Source organism: Anolis sagrei, chromosome 6, assembly GCF_037176765.1.
Source record: "Anolis sagrei isolate rAnoSag1 chromosome 6, rAnoSag1.mat, whole genome shotgun sequence".
NCBI classification, from domain to species: domain Eukaryota; kingdom Metazoa; phylum Chordata; class Lepidosauria; order Squamata; family Dactyloidae; genus Anolis; species Anolis sagrei.
Window position 1 is genome coordinate 23,401,122 of NC_090026.1, and position 6,000 is coordinate 23,407,121.

Consider the following 6,000-nt stretch of genomic DNA (forward strand, 5'->3'; position numbering starts at 1 on the left):
CGTTTTATAAACACAGATGTTCCTGGGGGCCTGTTCACACCCACCCCAGAAAGCACATGCTTTCTGGGGTGGGTGTCCAGATGCTCTCGCGGGACTAGCCCACAAGAACATCTGGAAGCCCTACCTCCCCCAAAGCCCCCAAACCCCTTTGAAAAGTAAATAAAACTTTCCCAGCCTCCAGTAGACTGTAGCTACAGCACTCGCAGAGTGTAGAAATGACGTGCCGGGGGGGGGGGGGGGGGCTGGGGTCGAGTGATTTTCCTCCCCTGTCCCCCCGCTCTCCATTTCTACACGATACAAGAGCTCCGGCTACAGTCTACTTGAGGCCGGGTAAGTTTTCTTCACTTTTCAAAGGGCTTTGGGGGAGGGGGGATAGGGCTTCCAGATGTTCTTGTGGGCCAGTCCCGCAAGAGCATCTGGACACCCACCCCAGAAAGCACACGTTTTCTGGGGTGGGTGTGGACAGGCTCCCAGGAACATCTGTGTTTTTAAAACACAGGGAGAACTGCTGCAAGAGTGTACTGGAGGCTGGGTAAGTTTTCTTTAATTTTCAAAAGGCTTTGGGGGAGGAGGGTGGGTAGTCCACAGTTTTCCGGACTAATTTAGTCCGGAAAACTGGGAATGGTGTCTGCAGTCCAGACACCGGAAATAGTGGGTATATCCTGCACCTTCCAAGAAGGTGCGGAATAAATCCACTATCTAATTAATTTGCTACAAACCAGGGTTTTCCTGATTTGTAGCGAATTAATTCAGGATTGCCCAGGACGTCATCTGGACAGCCCCTTTATTGGAGTTTATTGGAGTTATAAAAGGGCTGTCAGGATGCGTCCTTTGGCACCCTCCACACAGCTGAATAAAATCCACATTATCTGGTTTGAACTGGAATATATGGAAGTCTGGACTCAGATAACACAGTTCAAAGCAGATATTGGGTTATTCTGCCTTGATATTCTGGGTTATATGACTATGTGGAAGGGCCTGTGTTTTCTGTTGAAAGGAGGTGTGAAATGTCAATTCACTGAGATTCTGCAAGTGTTCAGAAGTCTTTTGTACGCAAGCCCAAGAGAGCAAACTCCAGATCACTTGATAGACTGCAGCAAACAGCTTTGCCAACTGTTTACAGATAAAATTGCTTGGACCTACTGTAACCGGGATGCTGCCATTGATACTGATCCCATAGGTGTAACTTTGCCCTCTGCTTGTCCATTGACAATGGATTCCTTTCAGTGTGTGCAACCTGATGATGTGAATAGGATTCTTGGAGAGGTGAGAGCCTCGAAATATAGATTATTCAGTGATTCTCAACCTGGGGTCCCCAGATGTTTTTGGCCTTCAACTCCCAGAAATCCTAACAGCTGGTAAACTGGCTGGGATTTCTGGGAGTTGTAGGCCAAAAACATCTGGATTAGATACTTATCCTCCTGGTTTAAGAAAAAAGTAGAGAGGGGCTGGTGCGCAAATGGAGGATGTAAACATCTCTCCCTGTGGCCCTTATCCCTTCTCCCATTGCTCAGTTCCTTTCAAACAATCTCCCTTTTCTCATTAGTATAAACACTTTTATTAAGCTATCTCAGAAGTTGCAAAATGTCATGCAAGTTTTCAAAACTATTCATCATATAAAATTCAGTACCAGATAGAGCAGGCATGGGCAAACGTTGGCCCTCCAGGTGTTTTGGACTCCAACTCCCACAATTCCTAACAGCCGGTAGGCTGTTAGGAATTGTGGGAGTTGGAGTCCAAAACACCTGGAGGGCCAACGTTTGCCCATGCCGGAAATAGAGCTAATTTAAATATCTGTAATCTCCCATTCTCTTACAATTATGCAAGATTATAAGCCTTTAGGTGTTTTGTTTGTTTTGTCAGGTGAAGAGGCGTGCACATCGTTTTGTGGCCTTTGAGTTGAACAAAGGCAATTGTCACACTGACATGGATTGTAGTTTTTTTTCCCTGACCAATTTGACTACTTTTTTGTCCTTATTGTGTAACTCACGTTCTACGACTGTCCTTTGTGCCACTGAACTTTTATCTGGTATTTTTTAAATCTTGTTTAAAGTGCATTAAACTTTTTACGGCGTTTGCTGATTAACCGTGTTAAGTGTTCTGCCACGTTGATAAAAGCACTGCCAAGAATTTGGTAACAGGAGAACAGCAGAGTGCCTTATAATCAAGCATTTAACCTGCCTGTCTTAGATTGTTAACTAGGCATTTTCTTGGACTAAACATTTGCTTAAAGCATTTTAGTTTATAGTGTTTTTCCCCCTAATTATTGATCCTATTCTCACCCTGAAGGGGACTCAGGGCACTGCACACATACATGGCAAACATTCAATACCGCTTTGTATAGGCAATAGATAGACAGAACAGAATCCTCCCACCAAAAGCTCTCCTCCATTGTGATTGGCTGGGAGGACTGTTTCTGAGACTCCAAGCGGGAGGGGAGAGCAGGCATGCTCCAGACATGGCAGCATGGTGCGCATGCATAGGCAAGGGAGAGTGTGCAAGGCTGGAGGGAAGCTCACACCAGCGAGTCCGTCAAGACATGGGGGCTCTGTGTGGGAAGTTTGGCCCAGTTCTATTGTTGGTGTGGTTCAGAATGCTCTTTGATTGTAGGTGAACTATAAATCCCAGCAACTCTCAAATGTCAAGGTCTATTTTCCCCAAACTCCACCAGTGTTCTGCACCTGGAGGTTGGAACCCCGGGGGGGGGGGGGGGGGTCACCAAAGACCATCAGAAAACACTGTATTTTCTGTTGGCCATGGGGGTTGTGTGTGGGAAGTTTGGCCCAATTCTATCATTGGTGGAATTCAGAATGCTCTTTGATTGTAGGTGAACTAAAAATCCCAGCAACTACACCTCCCTAATGTCGAGGTCTGTTTTCCCCAAACTCCACCAGTGTTCACATTTGGACATATTGCGTATCCATGCCAAGTTTGGGCCAGATCCATCATTGTTTGAGTCCACAGTGCTCTCTGGAGGCAGGTGAACTACAACTCCAAAACTACAACTCCAAAACTCCAAACCTTTCCAGTATTTTCTGTTGGTCATGGGAGTTCTGTGTGTCAAGTTTGGTTCAATTCTATCATTGGAAGAGTTCAGAATGTTCTTTGTAGATGAACTATAAATCCCAAACTACAACTCCCAAATGATAAAATCAATCTCCCCCAACCCCACCAGTATTCAGATTTGGACGTATTGGGTACTTTTGCCAAATTTGGTCCAGCGAATGAAAATACATCCTGCATATCAGGTATTTGCATGACAATTCATAACAGTAGCAAAATTACAGTTATGAAGTAGCATCAAAAATAATTTTATGGTTGGGGGTCACCACAACATGAGGAACTGTATTAAGTAGTCGCAGCATTAGGAAGGTTGAGGACACTGCACCAGATGATGGTGGAGTTTAACATTCCTCTGCCTGTTCAGAACCTCATAAAGTCATACACTGTCGAGGAATCTCTAGATCCTCTAGTGCAGTGGTCCTCAAACTTTTTAAACAGAGGGCCAGGCCACAGTCCCGCAAACTGTTGGAGGGCCAAATTATAATTTGAAAAAACTGCATGAATTCCTATGCACACTGCACATATCTCATTTGTAGTGCAAAAAAACCATTTTAAAACTACAATAATTAAAATGAAAAGAACAATTTAAACTAATATAAACTTATTAATATTTCAGTGGGAAGAGTGGGCCTGCTTTCGTCTGATAAGATAGGATTGTTGTTGTTGTGTGCTTTCAAGTCGTTACAGACTTAGCTTGAGTCTGAACGAGGACCGGGTAAATGACCTTGGAGGGCCGTATCTGGTCCCCTTAGTTTGAGAACCCCTGCTCTAGTGCAACCCTATAGAGGGACAACTGTAAACTTGTACGATAGGCTGTAACTTCCAGTTGCTACCACAAAAATTGTGCAAACTAAGGTTGATAGACAATCTGAAGCTAAAGAAGAGACACAAGTGTAAAAAAAAAAAAAGTAAACTTTTACAACCACTACAAACTTTCATAGGCCATCATCCAATTTTGGGGACTTCTGCCCTTCCATTGCAGCAATTGTTTCTCACGAAGGTACTTTATGCTGAATTTGGGCCTCATTTGCATCTCATTTCAAAGATATTGCTTCTTTCCTCATTGCAATAACAGGTGGCTTTTTGTCCCTTGCTTCCTATTCTTACTTGCATAAAACAAACTGCAGATGTGGGAGAAAAAGCCCTCAGTATATTTTCTCATCCCTTCTTCATGTGTGTTCATGTGATTTCAAGTCTGGGGCACAGAAAAGGGCTTGTGTTTATTGGTCTTTGCCTGTCAAGGCTGGGAAACAACCCAAAAAAACAAAACAAAAAAACCTCTTATGCAACAAGTACAAATAATAGGACTATGAGCCAGGAGTTGCGTAAGAAGAAAGGAGCAGAATGAAGAACAGATTTAATCCGTTTTGCCCAGAGGTGGACCAAAGTTAAAGGTGGGCTGCAAATTCAGGTTGCAAAATAGGAAAATAGAAGCCGGGCCACTACATTGGTTCAGTAATCTATTCCAGGCTCTTTCCCACAGTTCAGAGGGCCCATAGGCATATTGTATTATTCACACTTAAAAATAAACTTTATTTTCATTTTGCACAAAAAGAAATTCCAATTTGGAATTTGCTCCTCATCCAGATTGCGTCAACAGAGCTGTTTTTAATGCTGCTGTTTTCAGGCTTTTTAAAAAACACTGTTTTCCTTTTACATAATGAGATAACTTGAAGATGAGCCCCAGGTCTAAATGAAAAATTCATTTATATTTCATATATATCTTACTACACATAGCCTAAGGGGCTGCAATGATGCAGCGGGTGAAACAGCTGAGCTGTGGAACTTGCTGACTGAAAGGTCAGTGGTTCGAATCTACTGAGTGGGATGAGCTTCCATTGTTAGCCCCAGCTTCTGACAACCTAGCAGTTCGAAAACATGCAAATGTGAGTAGATCAATAGGTCCCACTCCAGTGGGAAAGTTATGGCGCTTCATGCAGTTATGCCGACCACATGACCAGATGTCTATGGACGTTGGCTCCTCAGGTTAGAAATGGAGATGTCACCACCCTTTAGAGTCAGACTCAGCTAAACTTAATGTCAAGGGGGAGCCCCCAGTGGTGCAGTGGGTTAAACACCTGTGTCGGCAGGATTGAGGACCAATAGGTCTCAGGTTCGAATCCGGGAGAGGTGGATGAGCTCCCTTGTATCAGCTCCAGCTCCTCATGCGGGGACATGAGAGAAGCCTCCCACAAGGATGATAAAAACATCAATTCATCCGGGCGTCTCCTGGGCAACGTCCTTGCAGACGGCCAATTCTCTCACACCAGAAGCGACTTGCAGTTTCTCAAGTCGCTCTTGACACGACAAAAACAAATGTCAAGGGGAAACCTTTACCTTTACTTACACATAGCCTGAAGGTACTTTTATACAATATTTTAAATAATTTTGTGCAAGAAACAAAGTTTGTAAGAACTGAACCATCAGAAAGCAAAGGCATCACTGTGGACAATTTTGTAGTATTTTAGAATTCCAGGTAAGGGATACTCCGTTGGTACTGGAAAAGTAAACAATTCATTAGATGCAACAACAGTTCTTCAATCCAACAAGCATCTAGTAGTAAAGTGCAGCCCATTGCATGTTCAAACCATATTCATTCTTCAAAGGATAAAATCTGATCATTTTCCTCTACATTTTTGTTCAGTTCCATGAGAAAGTTAAATATAAATATTAAAAAAGCTTTGATAAAGGCAAATTCACAAAGATCTTCTGATTTACAATACAAAATTGCCTCTTTTGTATTGTATCTTAAAAGAGAAGACCCGGGGGAATGGGCAGTTTTTGAGGGGAAGAATCAGGACTTAAAAACCCAATCACAAATGGATTGGTTTTGGCACAGGAGTGGATTGGAGGTCTCATTCTTAGGGTTACCTTAAATCGAAGTTGGCTTGATACCAATTGCAAAATAAAAGAGTAAGTGTTGTTGAAGACCTTCAT